General features: G+C 47.5%; 1 protein-coding gene across 1 annotated transcript in view; it reads left to right on the top strand.

The window, feature by feature from the left end:
• SMCHD1 (structural maintenance of chromosomes flexible hinge domain containing 1) overlaps positions 1 to 17,131 on the top strand; it is a 504,574-nt gene that overhangs the window by 318,746 nt on the left and 168,697 nt on the right. The window lies entirely within an intron of this gene.

Genomic DNA, 17,131 nt, shown 5'->3' with positions numbered 1-17,131 from the left:
AAAGATAATGTTACGCCGAGTAAAATGATACCCAACATGTCACGCTTTAAAATTGCGCCCGCTCGTGGCATGGCGTCAAACTTTTACCCTTAAAAATCTAGATAGGCGACGTTTAAAAAATTCTATAAGTTGCATTTTTTGAGCTACAGAGTAGCTCTAGGGCTATAATTATTGCTCTCGCTCTAACGATCGCGGCGATACCTCACTTGTGTGATTTGAACACCGTTTTCATATGCGGGCGCTACTCGCGTATGCGTTTGCTTCTGCGCGCGAGCTCGTCGGGACGGGGCGCTTTAAAAACATTTTTTTTTTGTTTTCTTATTTAAATTTATTGATTTTATTATTTTTTACACTAAAATATAAAAAAAAAAAAAATGATCACTTTTATTCCTATTACAAGGAATGTAAACATCCCTTGTAATAGAAAAAAGTATGACAGGTCCTCTTAAATATGAGATCTGGGGTCAAAAAGACCTCAGATCTCATATTTAGGCTTAAATGCAAAAAAAAAAAAAAAAAAAAGGAAAATTTGTCATTTAAATTTGACGTCACTTCCGCCCAGCAGAGCCATGAGGACGGGTGGGGGCCATCTTGCCCTCACTACAGTCCTCACTCTCCAGGCGGCAGCATCGGATCTCCTCCGCCGCTACAGACGGCTCCGGTAAGCGGCGGAGGGCGCGGAAAAGCGGCGGGAGGGGGGGCCCTCTCCCGCCACCGATAACGGCGATCTCGCGGCGAATCCGCCGCGGAGACCGCCGTTATCGTTTACACGGCCGCCCGCTGAAAACATGGATATCTCAGTTGTGGCAGCGGCTGCTGCCGTTACTGAGATATCCATGTTTAAAAAGAGGACGTACATTTACAATACGCGGGTCGGGAAGTAGTTAAAGGAGCCATTACTTTATCGTACACCACGGGACACAGAGCTATTCATTACATAATGGGTTAAGGGTCACCAGCGGTGATTGGACACTGGCACAACCAATTGAAGACAGTTCCCCTCCATATAACCCCTCCCATCAGGGAAGCGCCTCAGTTTTTTCGCCAGTGTCTAAAGGTGTTGGACGTTATAGGATGCTATAAGGAAAGCTCTGCCAAAGAAACCCTCTGGGGGTAAAAGAGCTATGCTTCTGGACCCATCCAAGACACCTAAAGATTAAGCCAAAACTGGATGGGATCCGGGCCTCATGCACGAGGTGTAGCCTGTAATGTCTCTCTACGGAGGACTGGGCTCTGAGGTCCAGCTCTTTCGCTACTTCGCTAAAAGTCCTGGTCAGAGTCTTTTACAAGGCCCAGGGGAGAGGTATCCTTTAAATAGGAACCCATATCCCTGAAGGTTGGCACACAATGCCCGCCGTGAGGGGCAAAGATTGGTACTGTCTGATCTCAGCAGAAACCTCCGGCGTGGATAAGGTAAGAGGTCAGAGTCCTAAAGACATTTTAAGGACCTTTCCTATATTTTAAGTGAAGTGTCTTCTCTAATGCTGCCACTGGGGGGAGTAAAGAGTTGAGTTTGAAAGACTCACCATGCTTAGCAGTGTCAGCTCCTTCGAACAGGTTACACTCTTTCTGCTGCAGAGCTCAGCTTCAGACATAGCCCCAGGTCGCACGCGCACAGGGAAACAGCGCCAAATGCAAAATACACTTCATAGGTCAAACTCTCTTTGAACAGCAGCATTACAGGAAGCTAAGCCCAATGTGGTTGAGCTGGGTACTACTGGGAAGACACTCACTTTATGCATAGAAACTGTGGGGCAGATTCTCGTACAGCCGCGCAAAATTGTGCGGGCGTAACGTATCTCATTTACGTTGCGCCTCCGCAACTTACACGGACAAGTGCTGTATTCTCAAAGCACTTGCTCCGTAAGTTGCGGCGGCGTAGCGGAAATCACCCGGCGGAATTCAAATTCGGCGGGTGGGGGGGCGTGTATCATTTAAATGAAGCGCGTCCCTGCGCCGAACGAACTGCGCATGCGCCGTCCGTAAAATATCACAGTGTGCATTGCTCCAAATGACGTCGCAAGGACGTCATTGGTTTCGACCTGAACGTAAATTACGTCCAGCCCCATTCACGGACGACTTACGCAAACGACGTAACTTTTTCAAATTTCGATGCGGGAACGACGGCCATACTTGACATTGGCTGCGCCTCATATAGCAGGGGCAACTTTACACCGTGAAAAGCCTAACGTAAACGTCGTAACTTTACTGCATCGGCCACGCGTACATTCGGGAATTAGCGTATCTAGCTAATTTGCATACTCGACGCGGATTTCGACGGAAGCGCCACCTAGCGGTCCAAAAAAATGTACTTAAGATCCGTCTCTTACGCCTGTCGGATCTAATGGATATCTATGCGTAACTAATTCTACGAATCAGTCGCATAGATACTACGGCTCAACGCAGAGATACGATGGCGTATCTGGAGATACGCCGTCGTATCTCGGTTGAGAATTTGGGCCTGTGTGTTGGAAGTTGCATACTTTATGCAGATTGCTAAACTGAGCACATTAGTATATGCTTTGAGGTACCTTGGCTTTGCTTATGCAGTATGACCAGGACTAAAAATAAAAAAGTACCGCCACTTGAGACGGAAGTCTCCAACAGGGCTGGCTCAGTACCCTCCTCACCAGTGTTAATTGACGCACCTGTATAGGATGAGTCATTACCGTTACCGGTATAGCGGCTTTTCCGGTAAAGCCTGGGCCTGCAGATGTCACTGAGGACACTTTAGCAGTAGCCCTAGGCAATTTAGAAGGGGGAATCTCTAATCTCTAAATCCTCAAAGAAGGATAAAAAAGCGAGACTGTGGTAAGATCTCCTTTCAGAAAATAATGCTTCACCTGCAGAGGATCAGGAGTCGGAGGGATCAGGGAGATCAGAAGAGCCTTTCTCTGCATCCCAGATCTGAAATCGTAGGTGCAAGGTTACGCTGAAATAGTGCGTTCCACATTCAAGTTACCCTCCTTGGAGTTAACTGAATCACCTGTCTCCCCCCTGGGTTAAAATCCCAGCAGGGTACATGCTGTTTCTCAGTTCAACCGTTAACTAGAAGGGCTAATGTAAGCAGACAAGCATTTCTCACCTCCTAAGAAGTTTGATATTCTTTATCCTATGGAGGAGAAGTTTTCCAAGAAATGGAGCCTGCCTTCGGTAGACGCAGATATTTCTTGTAAAAATAAAAACCTGATCTGCCCGGTGGATAATGCACAAGTGTGTAAAGATCCATTGGAAAAGAAATTGAAAATCCTTAATAAAATCCTCATTTCTTTTGGCCGGTTCAGTTACCCAACCTGCTGTAGCAGCAGTCGGTATGTGTCAGGTTATCAAGCAACAGGTAAAACAGGGGCTAAAGGAGTTGCCTTCGGAACAAGCTAAATTTGGGAGAATTTTACCTAAGGCTTATGTTTTACAATAGATGCTATGAGAGAATCTGCTCTGCAAGCATTGCGCATACACTAAAGTTGGTGCATATGCACAAAGTTCTTTGGTTAAAGCTCCATGCAAAAAAGCTTCTGGCCAGTTTCCCCTTCCATGGCGAACGCCTCTTTAGGGATGACCTGGAAGGGTATATCCAAAAGATATCAAGTGGTAAAACCACTCTTTTATCTGAGAAAAAGAAAAACAAGTGATCTTGTTTTAAACGTTCTCTTTTCCCAGTTCTGGGAAAACCTGCCTCCAGCCAGTGACGACGGCCTTTCTAGCCAGCCACAAGAGCCAAAGGAAATCAGGCTCAGAAGGCAAGATGCCATGGGGTCCAAGGGCTAAACCAAAGCCTCTCTGTGAAGGGACGGCTCCATCAGTTTTCAGCGCCATGGCAGACAGAAATCCAGGACAAGTGGGTAGTATCCACAGTATCCTCAGGATCCAAACTGGAATTTCGAGAGATCCCATCTTTCCAGTTCCGAGGTTCAAGACTCTCCAAAGATCCACAAAAAAGAGGATCCTTCTTCAAGGGTTTGGATCATTTGCTGTCTCAAGGGGTAGTTACAGAAGTACCCCAAAAAGAGCAAGATTCAGGTTTTATCCAAACCTCTTTGTGATCCCAAAACCAAACGGAGACGTCAGACCCATCCTGGATCTAAAGATCTCTAAATCGATTTATAAACGTTCACCATCATCGAATGGAAACAATTCGATCCGTGGTCACCACCCTACAAGGTGGAGAATTCAGGGCGTCCATAGACATCAAGGACGCATATTTACATGTACCCATCCATCCTGCGCACCAAAGATTCCTAAGGTTTGCGGTGGAACAACGCCACTTTCAATTTGTGGCTCTGCCTGTTGGTGTAGCTATCACGCCTAGAGTATTTACAAAGGTACTAGCTCCTCTGTTGGCAAATCTGAGGACACAAGGCATAGCGGTAACAGCCTTTTTGAACGATCTACTTGTGATAGATCAATCAGTGGCAGGATTTGATCACGCTGTGCTCACTACGGTAAAATACCTGAAGCATTTAGGATGGATTGTAAACCTACAAAAATCCTCTCTACAAGCCCAAAGAAGGGTAGAGTATCTGGGCATGATCAGAGACACAGCCCAAAGCAGGGTATTCCTGCCAGAGCCAAAGATACTGTCTCTGAAAGACCTGATTCACAAGGTCAGGACAAAGAAGGGGCCGGTTAATTTTTTGCATGAGGCTATTGGCAAAGATGTTGGCCTCATTCGAGGCTGTCCCTTACGCCCAGTTTCATTCGAGACTACTTCAAAGCAGGATCCTTACTGCCTGGAACAAAAAGCTCCAAGCTCTGGAGTTACCAATGCACCTGTCTCCACAGGTACGCCAAAGCTTCAACTGGTGGCTAAAGACCGAAAACTTGCGGAAAGGAAGATCCTTTCTCCCAGTCACCTGGAAGGTGGTGTCTACGAATGCCAGCCTATTGGGCTGGGGAGCAGTATTCGAAGAAGCCTCAGCCCAGGGAACCTGGGCCAAGACCTAAGAGAGTCTGCCCATCAACAGACTGGAGATCCAGGCAATATATCTAGCCCTCAGAACCTGGACACACAGGTTACAGGGCTACCCGGTCGGATTCAATCCGACAATGCTACTGCAGTAGCTTGCATCAATCACGAGGCTTACATCAATCACGAGGTTCAAACAAGGAGGCACCCACAGTCAGGGTGCTCAGAAGGAGGTGATTTGAAGTTTGGCATGAGCAGAATATCATGTTCTTTGTTTTTCTGCAATCTTCATCCCAGGGATAGAAAACTGGCAAGCGAACTATATGAGTCGCTAGTAGCTATCACCAGGAGAGTGGTCTCTCCACCCCAATGTCTTTCAGGCCAGATGCCAGAAATGGGGGACCCCAGATGTAGATCTGCTAACTTCCAAGTTCTACAAGAAGTTGGACAACTTTGTATCCAGGACGAGAGATCCTCTAGCCTACGGAACGGATGCTCTAATAATTCCCTGGAATAAGTTCTCACTGATTTTTGCATTCCCCCCGATCCCTCTCTTACAAAGACTACTTCACAGGATCAAAAAGGAGGGAATACCAGTAATCCTAGTGGCCCCAAATGGGCCCAGGAGGCCTTGGTACGCCAAAATCATAAAAATGGCGGTAGGAAGGTCCTGGAAGCTCCGCTTCGACACGACCTGCTGTTGCAAGGTCCAGTGTTCAATCCTTCCTTACAAAGGCTAAATTTGACGGTCTGGCTGCTGAGACCCACATTTTGAAAAGAACGAGGGGTCTCTGGTCCAGCTCTTTCTACGCGCATTAGACTAGAAGAGTATCTGAATAAGCAGCGCTTTCTTTCAAAGAGGGTTATTTAATTTGTCACAAAGACAAAATTGTACTACGACCAAGCCTGCCTTTTTACCTAAGGTAGTGTCGACTTTTTTCAAGACATTGTTCTGCCTTACTCTTCCGGATCTGCGGACAGTGGAGGAAAAATTATTGCACTCTCTGAATCTAGTGAGAGCAGTAAAGGTGTATCTGCAGGCAACCGTTCAGATACGTAAAACAAATGTTTTGTTTATTTAGCCAGGTGGACCATGGAAGGGCCAAGCGGCATCGAGATCCATTATTTCCAAGTGGATTCGACAAGTAATTATTCAAGCTTATGATTTAAAGAACAGGACTCCTCCTTTTTCTGTTAAGACGCACTCTACCAGAATGATAAGTGCTTCATGGGCAGTGTATCACCAGGCTTCGATGACTTAAATCTGTAAAGCTGCAACTTGATCTTCAGTCCACACATGTTCCAGATTATATCAAATAGATGTGAAAGGACATGAGGATGCCGCCTTCGGGCGAACTGTGCTGCAGGCAGCAGTATAGGGCTTCTTGTCCATACGCGGCCTGTTTGATCTGTGTCTCCCACCCTTCATATTGAGCATTGCTCTGGGACATCCCATTATGTAATGAATGGCTCTGCGTCCCGTGGTGTACGATAAAGAAAAAGGGATTTTTATAATCGCTTGCCTGTAAAATCCTTTTCTTTGAGTACACCACGGGACTCAGAGCCCCCCCCCCCCTCTTCTTATGGGAACCTTATTGCGTGCTACAAAACTGAGGTGCTTCCCTGATGGGAGGGGTTATATGGAGAGGAACTGTTTTCAATTGGTTGTGCCAGTGTCCAATCACCGCTGGTGACCCTTAACCCATTATGTAATGAATGGCTCTGTGTCCCATGGTGTACTCCAAGAAAAGGATTCTACAGGTAAGCTGTTATAAAAATCCCCCTTTTTCATTCTTCACAAATATAAAGTAGCCTTGCATCCAAGACCCTAATTTCTTGCAAAGATAGTGTCAACCTTCCACTTTATCAAAGACACAATCCTTTTCTTCCTTGTGCCCTTCATCTGAGCCTCGAAAGGAGAATGCGCTAAACACTCTGGATGTGGTCAAAGCTATCAAAATTTGGACTCTCTATTTGTCTTTTCCTCAGGACCTCAAAAGGGACATTATGTTTCAAGATCCACTGTTGCTAGGAGTATAAGGAAACCTATCTCTTACATGCTGACAACAAGCCTCTGTTGTCCAGCTTTGTAAGACTTCCACCTGGTCTTCTGTTCGTACCTTTCCCAAGTTCTACCAGATGGATGCCCAATCCGCTGTGGATGCAGCTTTTGACTGCAAGGTTCTGGCAGCAGCGCACCCTTTTTTTTGGGCTTTGCTATTGTTGGGCATGTTGGTACAGTTCTCTTTGCCTTGTTGCCCACCCTTATTATTCAATGCTTGGGGACTTTGCAGGGTGTATGAATATCAAGCCTGTGTCCTGTACTGTATTATTAATTTAAAATACATTTTACCTATAAATGTTCTCTTTTAGTAAGGTGCAGGACACAGACCACCATCCCCTCCCTTTCTCTGTTACTCTGTTGCTAAAACAAACAGAGGACTCACAAAGTGAGGTAGGGGTTACAGGGTTGCCAGCCCTGTAACCCAAGTTCTATGAATATCAAGCTTGTGCATCCTTGTTCTTTTTAAAGTGGTTGTAAATCCTTAAGTTTTTCACCTGAAAGTGGAGTTCCACCCAAAAGTGGAACTTTCTCTCTCTTTTTCCCCCCTCCGGTGCCAGTTTTCACAGGTATCCTGTTCCCACTTCTGGGAGCCTCAGCCGTGGGTATTGACGTCACTGCCCATGCTCCCTCCTCCTTCCCTAGCCGCCGGGCCAGTAGGAGAGAGGAGCAGAGCCTTGCGCAGTAGGGTTCCCGGCGTGAAGCCATAAGCCTATACTGCCAGGTTCATATTTTAGATGAAGTATTACTAATGCTTTGTACAGGGACAAAATTGTCCCTCTCTCTGGAGACTATACCTCTTTTAGTACAATAACGTTTTTTGCTTGCTTTATAAACTGCAAATTGTCATTGCTTGTTATTATTAAAGTATAACTAAAGAAAAAACTTTTTTGATTTTGGACGGAGTGGATCACTATTTTGAATACCATCTTTTAGCCAATTTTCCTCCATTTACAAACTGAACTTAACTTAAACATTAACTTTTGTGTGGGGGACTGTGGCAAAGGCTTTTAAAAAGCCAATGTATATAATATCCTCATACAAGAAAATACACATTGACGCTATAGCGCTCAGAAGTACTTGAGAAGCCAAACAGGTACTGGAAATATCATTAAGTCTCTGTCAACTGAAACATTCAGTGAGGAATCTTGGAAACATAAACGAAACAAAGGGCGCAAAGACCCTAGTGCGTGACCATCTTCATTTATTAGATAAAAACAAATGTGCACATACTCGTAAAAGTCAAGGTGCAAATCGCACTACAAAACCAGGAAACCGATAAGAGAGCCAAAAGCGTAAAACTCTGTACACTTTTTGCTCTCCTATTGGTTTCCTGGCTTCCCAGGGTGCTTTTACTGATTAAACGTGTCAACTACTGCTGACATGTTTCAAGGAACATGCCCTGTTCATCAGATCTGATGACGAGGGCATGTCCCTCAACGCGTCAGCAGTAGTTGATGCGTTTAATCGGTAAAAGCACCCTGGGAAATGTTATTCAAGCCCATCAGTGTCACTTTTTCTAAATCGCAGCAAAACACATAAGAAAAAACAAATATTCAAGATGCCATTACTGATTATTACTTTGTTTTGCAACCCCAATTCCAAAAAAGTTCAGAGGCTGTGTAAAATCTACATAAAACAGAATACAATGATTTGCAAATATCATAAACCTAGATTTTATTCATAATAGAAAACATATAACATTTTTAAAATGTACTATCGTAACCACTTCCATACCGCAGGCCATTATATAGCGTCCTGGGCTGCAGGCATCATCCAGATATCGTTTTTTTTTTCAGTGGGCGATTCCCTACACCATAAGAACAATCATAGACATCCCACTCCCGCCGCCCTCTGGTGCCTCACTAGGCTCTCCTGTGCATTCAGGAACCCGGAGAAGGAATCCACCGACGCCGGAAGGAAGTCACAGAGAAAACCGAGGGACGGATGGTCCTCGGCCATGTCTATGACTCTCGGAGGCCGGGCCGCCAGAAGTAAACATAGCCGAGATCTAGGCTAGAAAGCATCAGATTATTTATTTTTTTTGATCTGATGCTTTCCAGCCTGAAGGAGAGATGTGGGGTTTTGTAGACCCCACATCTCTCCATAAAGAGGACCGATCACACACTATTCCCATTACAAGGGATGTTTACATTCCTTGTAATAGGAATAAAAGTGATCAAAAAAATATTTTTAAAGGGAAAGCATAAATAAAATAAAAAAAAATTAATTGTACGCGCCCCTGTCCCCGCAAGCTTGCACGCATACATATATATTTTCTAAGTGTGTCAGTTTTAAAGTCTTAAAGGGGTTGTTAAGCAGCTAAATTAAATCATGTAATCTCCTCCCTTAGATTATAATCAAATCTGCTGTATGTGTTTTTTTTGTTTTTTTTTTTAAATGGGGAGGTGACGGCTCGCACACAGACTCGGAGCTCACTGGGAGGGAGGGGAAGAGAGGAAAGCAGTGGATGACGGAGGCATGTAAACTGCCCACGGTAATCAGAGCTCAGCAGCCAATAATTACTGTGGTCAGCACAGACAGGGGACACATGAGCTGGTAGGATCAATCAGTGTTTTTTTTATAGCTTAGAGAGGGACAAATGACATAGCAAAAGCACTATGCTGTAAAGGATCAGGATATTTTTTTTTTTTTTTTTTTTTTTAAGCATTACAATCACTGAAAATCTTCACTTCAGGGGGAAAAAAGACCCTTGCTTTGGGTTGTAGGTGGACCTTTGCAATTCTCACTAGCAGAAGTCCTGAATTTTATGTGATAACATCGGATTGCCTGTGAGGTTTGTTTTCTGACATTGCAAGGGCCATTGTTTTCACCCCGAGTTCAGCTTTTTAAAGTGTCACTGCAAAACAATGCTTTTTAGTTTTGGATAGAGTGTAAAGGGATTAGAACACCTGTCATGTTTTCTGTTGCTGTCTGTACTCCTGTAAGGGAGAGTCACCTTCTCTACTGGTCTTGTTTACCATTATCATCGACAGTAAAAGTAAAAAAAAAATCCAAAATTTTGAGTTGACCCCAGAACAGTAAAGCCTCGCACACACGATCGGATTTCTCTTCCGTTCATGGACGGACACAGCAGCCTTTGACCTTAGGGTTATTCACCTTCCTTCCAGGAGAGTTAGGCAGAAAAACATCACTAAGTGTTAACAACACTTTCCTCATTACAGCTCCTCCCAGGGGGCGTGGTCCCCCGGGTATAACCCACACTCTGCCTCAGCAGCTCCAGTTTTTTTTCTGCCTAATGTCCTTCTAGAGTCCCTGTACTCTGGATTTTTTTGCGATTTTTTCGCTTTTGTCTTGTTCCTGCATTTTTTTGAATCCTGAGATTCTTCTATTGACTGCGTGTGCTGGCCCTCAGCTCTGGGTCGTCCACGACAGGCCCAATTGCTCCAGGGGTGGCCGGGGAACTACATATGACCAGTCTCCTTGGCCTTTTCACAGTGTGTCTGGCCGACAGCCATGCCGTTTAGCGGATGTTGGTTCTGTCCGGAATGCCTCCAGCCGGTGGTCGCAGGACGGGCAAGTAGTCCCCTTGCCCTGGCAAAGTGTTATGGCTGGTGCTTCCCTGGGGAGGTCGACTGAAGGTCCGCCCTGCTTTCCTCTCTCCCTTTTCTCTCCCTCCTTCCCCATACTGGGTGGCGGCTGTGAGGGGGGGGGCCTCCTGGGGTTTTAAACTGCGGACGCGGTTTACATGGTCGGCGCACATTTTCTTGTAGCCCACATGGTGCTTTTTACCTCAGACGGCGGCCGTCTTGAAAAAGTCTTGGCCTCTAGTGACTAAAATTGCGCTGCAAAAGCCCTCAAATCATCCCTGAGGGACAGGCGCAGCCAGCACTTCTCAGCGCTTTCAGCTCACACTGCAACCGGGTGGGGTGGTGAGTTCCCCCGGGGGGCCCCTGCCTTCTGTTTCTGCAGCCGGGAGGTGACCGGTGGGTTGTTCCGCTTTGCAGTACCAGGGTGGCACAGCGGTGGGGCGTCATGGAGCCTGAACCAGGAGCTTCTTCACCAGCAATGCCTGAGTTAACCCTTAGTGCCCCTGCCGCATCTGTTGGGGCAATGACGGCTGTCCTGGAGGCGTTTTTCGCCAGGATTGAAGCAGCAAGTGGCCAGAAGGGGGGTAAAAAGCGCCCCCTCCATGAGCCTGCTTCTGGGGATGTCTCTGACACAGAACCATTCCCTGCTATTGCTTCTGGCTCTGGTTCTGTCATGTCAGATGATGCAGGCTTAACCCACGCGGACAGTGAGGATGACTCTGCTTCAGGGTCAGTGAATGATAAAGAATTTGTTGGAGCTCTTATTTCTGTGGTGCGTGATACTCAGAAACTTGAGGATTTGGCGGAGGCATCGGATGTGTCAGTCCCTTTTGGGTTCCGCAAGCCGCCCCGCACCGCAAAAGTGTTCCCTTGTATTCCATATTTGGACAAATTGTTATACAAGGAATGGGATACAGCGCAGAAAGTTTCTGCTGTTCCAAAATACTTTGCAATCCGTTATCCCTTTGAGGAGGACTTTTTAAAAAAAGTGGATCTCTCCTCCGTCAGTGGACCTTCCTGCGTCCAGATTGAGCAAAGTCACCACGTTGCCGGTGGAAGGGGCTCCCGCCTTTAAGGACCCCGCAGACAGGAAAGTGGAGGCTGTGGCCCGCTCCATGTTCACAGTAGTGGGTCGGGCAGTAAGACCGGTTCTGGCCGGGACTCTGGTGTCGCAGACACTGACCGAACGGGCAAAGTTTTTGCTAGAGGAGCTGGAGACGCAGGATGCTTCCGAGACCTGTAAGGACCTGGCTGAACAGTTGGTTCAGGGTCTGAAGTTTGTGAGTCAGCCCTGGATACGCTCCCCTTGCTTTCCTGGGCCTCCGCCTACGCGGTGGTACTACGCCGCCTTGTGTGGCTGAAGTGAAGGCCTTGGTGGATTTACCCTTTAAGGGTGAACTGCTTTTTGGGGCGTCCCTGGATGACATCATAAAGGATGCCACAGGTGGTAAGAGCACACTGCTCCCGCAGTCTGGGAAGGGCAAGGAGCCTCGCCGTAAGCAAGGGCCCTCCTTTACTACCCCCAAGTGTTTTTTTCGCCCGCCCAGTGCGGCAGGAAAAAGTTTTCAAGGTGCTAAGACCCCCGCTGCAGGGCAGAAACGCACCTGGTACCGCAAGCCTGTGGACAAACCTGCTTCCACATGAAGGTCTGCCCCCGCCTGTGTCTCGGGTGGGGGGCCGAATTTGCGGCTCGGTGGAGGTCTCTTCTTTCCGACCGTTGGGTTTGCAAAGTAGTTTCCTCGGGGTACAAGATCGAGTTTCTCTCTTGTCCACCAAACAGATTTTTTCCTTCCAACCTCCAGCTTTCTCCGGATCGCCGGAAGGATCTGTCAGGTGCTGTCCAGGATCTTCTGGTCAGGGGAGTGATTGTGCCAGTTACCTCGATGGAATGGTTTCAGGGGTTTTACTCCAATCTGTTTGTAGTCCCCAAGAAGGAAGGAGTCCGTCCAATCCTGGACCTCAAGGCCCTCAATTGTTTTGTCAAAGTGCAAAAATTCAGGATGGAGTCGATTCGCTCGGTGATAGCAGCGCTCCATCAGGGGGACTTTATGGCGTCCTTGGTTATCATGGACGCGTACCTGCATGTTCCCATATGCACAAAGCACCAGAAGTTTCTGCGCTTTGCAATCGGGGAGGACCATTTTCAATTTGTGGCCCTCCCGTTCGGCATGGCATCGGCACCACGGGTTTTCACCAAGGTGCTCGCCCCGATACTGGCCCTGCTGAGGCAGCGAGGGATCGCTATCGTGGGATATCTGGACGACCTTCTCCTGAGAGCTTCCTCAGGCTCAGAATTAGAAGAGGACGTGTCTATCACGTGTCAGACTTTCCAAGAGTTCGGCTGGCTTCTGAATATCCAGAAGTCAGTGTTAGTTCCGTCTCAGCGACTGGAATACCTGGGGCTAGTCCTGGATTCCGCGGAGGCGAGAGTTTTTCTTCCAACAGAAAAACTTCAGACACTGCAATCAGCGGTGCAGCAGTTGTCGACCCAGAAGTGGTCATCTCTTCGATTCTGCATGAGGGTTCTGGGTTTGATGGTGGCCTCTTTCGAGGCAGTTCCGTATGCCCAATTCCACACCGAGTGCTACAGAAGGAAATTCTGTCACGTTGGGACAAGCTCCCTTCATCTCTGGATTACCAGATTCAGTTGAGTCATCTGGTCAAGTCTTCCCTGGTGTGGTGGCTGACGTCTCCGGTGCTTCGGACCGGGAAGTCGTTTCTGCCGTGCCATTGGACAGTGGTCACGACGGATGCCAGCCTCTCTGGTTGGCATCCGTCCAATCACTGTACTGGAGCTCCGAGCAATCAAGCTGTGCCTTGCCAGGTGGTCCCTGGATCTGCAGGGCCGACCGGTCAGGATCCAGTCCGACAACGCCACGGCCGTGGCATACGTCAATCATCAGGGAGGCACACGGAGCTCAGCTGCAGCGACGGAGGTCGCGCACATCCTTCGGTGGGCCGAAAGGTCCGTTCCGGCTCTATCGGCCGTGTACATTCCGGGAGTACAGAATTGGCAAGCCGCCTACCTAAGTCGCCAAACACTAGACCAAGGAGAGTGGTCACTTCACCCGGAGGTGTTTCAGGCTCTGTGTCGTGGACCTCCTAGCGTCCCGTCTCAATTGGAAGGTGCCACGGTTCGTGGCCAGGTCGAAAGACCCGTGGGCGGACGCGTTGGGGGCACCTTGGGGTCACGATCGCCTAATTTACGCCTTCCCTCCTCTGAAGCTTCTTCCTCGCCTGCTGCGCAGAGTGGAAGCCGAAGGGATTCCAACAATACTGATCGCCTTAGATTGGCCGCGCCGCTCCTGGTGCGTCTGGTGGCAGACGCCCCCTGGCGTCTACCCCTGAGAGAAGATCTTCTGTCGCAGGGTCCGATCTTCCACCCTGCTTTACAGTCGCTGGCTTTAACGGCGTGGCTGTTGAGAGCCAGGTGCTGAAGGACCAGGGCCTATCAGGCTCGGTGGTTTCTACCATGCTGCGTGCACGGAAGTCTACTTCAAGGAAGATTTACCATCGTACGTGGAAGGCCTACATCTCTATGTGTGAGGAGATGAGATGGCACCCCCGTACATACGTGGTGTCCTGGATTCTGCTGTTCTTACAGCGAGGAGTGGACCAGGCTCTCGCCTTAAGTACGATTAAGAGTCAGATTTCGGCTCTAACTGTCTACTTTCAGCGACCTTTGGCAGAAGAGAGAAGATCTTCTGTCGCAGGGTCCGATCTTCCACCCTGCTTTACAGTCGCTGGCTTTAACGGCGTGGCTGTTGAGAGCCAGGTGCTGAAGGACCAGGGCCTATCAGGCTCGGTGGTTTCTACCATGCTGCGTGCACGGAAGTCTACTTCAAGGAAGATTTACCATCGTACGTGGAAGGCCTACATCTCTATGTGTGAGGAGATGAGATGGCACCCCCGTACATACGTGGTGTCCTGGATTCTGCTGTTCTTACAGCGAGGAGTGGACCAGGCTCTCGCCTTAAGTACGATTAAGAGTCAGATTTCGGCTCTAGCTGTCTACTTTCAGCGACCTTTGGCAGCGCACTCTTTGATGCGTACGTTTGTGCAGGGGGTCCGGCATGTGGCCCCCTCCTGTGCGCCCTCCACTGCTCCATGGGACTTGAATTTAGTCTTCTCAGTGCTTCAATCCCTTTGAAGACATTCGAAAGATCCCTTTGTTGACTCTGTCCCAGAAGGTGGTTTTTCTGGTGGCAATTACATCTATCAGATGGGTGTCTGAACTGGCGGCCTTGTCCTGCAAGGCTCCTTACTTGGTCATCCATGAGGATAAGGTGGTGCTGCGGCCGCAGCCGTGTTATCTCCCGAAGGTGGTTTCGGCTTTTCACATTATTGAGGATATTGTATTACCATCCTTATGTCCTAGGCCGAAGAACCCTAAGGAGGCCACTTTACATTCCCTGGATGTGGTTTGGGCCATACGCGTGTACTTATCTGCTACGGCTCCGTTCCGGAAGTCGGACTCACTGTTCATGTCGGTGAACGGTCCTAAAAAAGGTCTGACGGTCTCGTCGGCCACCATTTCTAGGTGGATCAGACAGGTTGTGCTTCAGGCCTATGCCCTGAAGGGGTGGGTGCCTCCCTTTCAGGTTACGGCGCATTCGACCAGGGCGGTCGGTGCCTCTTGGGCTTTCCGTCATCAAGCCTCTGTGTTACAGGGGTGTAAGGCAGCGACCTGGTCGTCAATCCACACCTTCTCAAAATTTTACAAGGTGGATGTGAGTGCATCTTCAGATGCCTCCTTCGGCCGCAAGGTGTTACAGGCGGCAGTTTAAGGTTGGAGTTGAGTAACTCCGGTTTTGTTTGGGGTGTAGCTTGGTTTGCTGTGTTGTTTTCCCACCCCTCAAATTTTTTGACACTGCTTGGGGACGTCCCTAAGGTCAAAGGCTGCTGTGTCCGTCCATGAACGGAAGAGAAAATAGGATTTTTGTACTCACTGTAAAATCCATTTCTCTGAGTTCATAGACGGACACAGCACCCACCCCTCCTTTGTTTGTACTGCTTGTTGCGAACTGGAGCTGCTGAGGCAGAGTGTGGGTTATACCCGGGGGACCACGCCCCCTGGGAGGAGCTGTAATGAGGAAAGTGTTGTTAACACTTAAAGTGATGTTTTTCTGCCTAACTCTCCTGGAAGGAAGTTGAATAACCCTAAGGTCAAAGGCTGCTGTGTCCGTCCATGAACTCAGAGAAATGGATTTTACGGCGAGTACAAAAATCCTATTTTTCCCACAACAAATGTGTGATGGAAGGGTTTTGTTGAATAATCTGACCATTTTACACTCCATTGGACATTTGGCAGAATTTCCGACAACAAATGTTTTATAGCATGCTTTCAAATTTTCCGACAACAAATGTGTTGTCGGATTATCCGATCGTGTGTACACAAGTCCGTCTGAAAAAAATCCAAAGTACAAACACGCATGCTCCGAACCAATGCTAACTATAGCACAACATTAGCAGAAGTTGCCCAAAGGGTGGCGCTAAAGAGCTGAAAAAACATGTAGTTTTGTGTATGTTGGCTGCCAACTGTATGCATACCAAGTTCACGGCCAACGCCCATCGCACTCAATTCCACGGATGGAAATACGATCGTGTGTCCGAGGCTTTATAGAGTACAATTCTTTAAATGAAGAGATTGGTTCTAGTGACACTGCAGGATTCCCTCTCACTTCCTGCTTTGGTTATGGGAATGGAAATTAAGGGAATTTTTAATGGGACACAAATGGCAAAAAAAAAATCTGAAAGGGGTTATAACACTCCATTAGTCAATCAAAAATAGAAAAAAAAAAGAATTATACGTGTTAGTTACACTTTTAGTGTCATTGTACAATAACCATATTATCATTTGTGCAGAGCTTAATATATACCAAACCAGTGTATAAAATAAATATTGATACGAGTGTTACAGTGTTAACTACACTATAAATATATTCCAGTAATATATGTATGTAGTAAAACATTTTGAAAAAACAAAAGTGATTCTATTGATAATGGAAGTCCACTTAAAGTTTTACAAAATGATGTAACCACATGACTGTTTTGTGCAAAACCTTCTGAAATTCTTTGATGCAGTACACCTTCACTCGCACTTATTGTATTATGCTCACACATAGGCGTGCGCAGGGGGTGTGCCAGTTGTGCCTGGGCACACCCTAATCATGTGCGGTTCCCCCTACTGCTCTGGCTTCCATGTTGCTTCCCCACATGTTTCAGGATGGAGAGTGGGGAAACGCCCAATCAATATGTCATTTACCGGCCCCTTCCTTTTCTAAATGAACACACTCACTCACTGTGTTCAATCATAATTGAAGCATAGTAAACTGTGTATACTATGCTTCAGTTTGTGAATGAACAGGAAGCCGCTCAGCACATGGCATTTCCCATTCATTCACTGTCCAGTACAGCTGAGGCTGCAGAGAAAATCATGTGTGTTTGAACTTTGGGGTGCACACCATAATGCAATAGGCTGCGCACACCTATGTGCTCACAACAAAGTATGAACCTCTAAATGATAGGAGGTTAATTGGAACTTTCTTTATCGTACAACACGTCACACAGAGCAGCCATTACGATCTGGGTTATACGCTACCTACTGGTGAA

Source organism: Rana temporaria, chromosome 5 (genome assembly GCF_905171775.1).
Source record: "Rana temporaria chromosome 5, aRanTem1.1, whole genome shotgun sequence".
NCBI classification, from domain to species: domain Eukaryota; kingdom Metazoa; phylum Chordata; class Amphibia; order Anura; family Ranidae; genus Rana; species Rana temporaria.
This window is presented reverse-complemented; position numbering and strand designations above follow the sequence as displayed.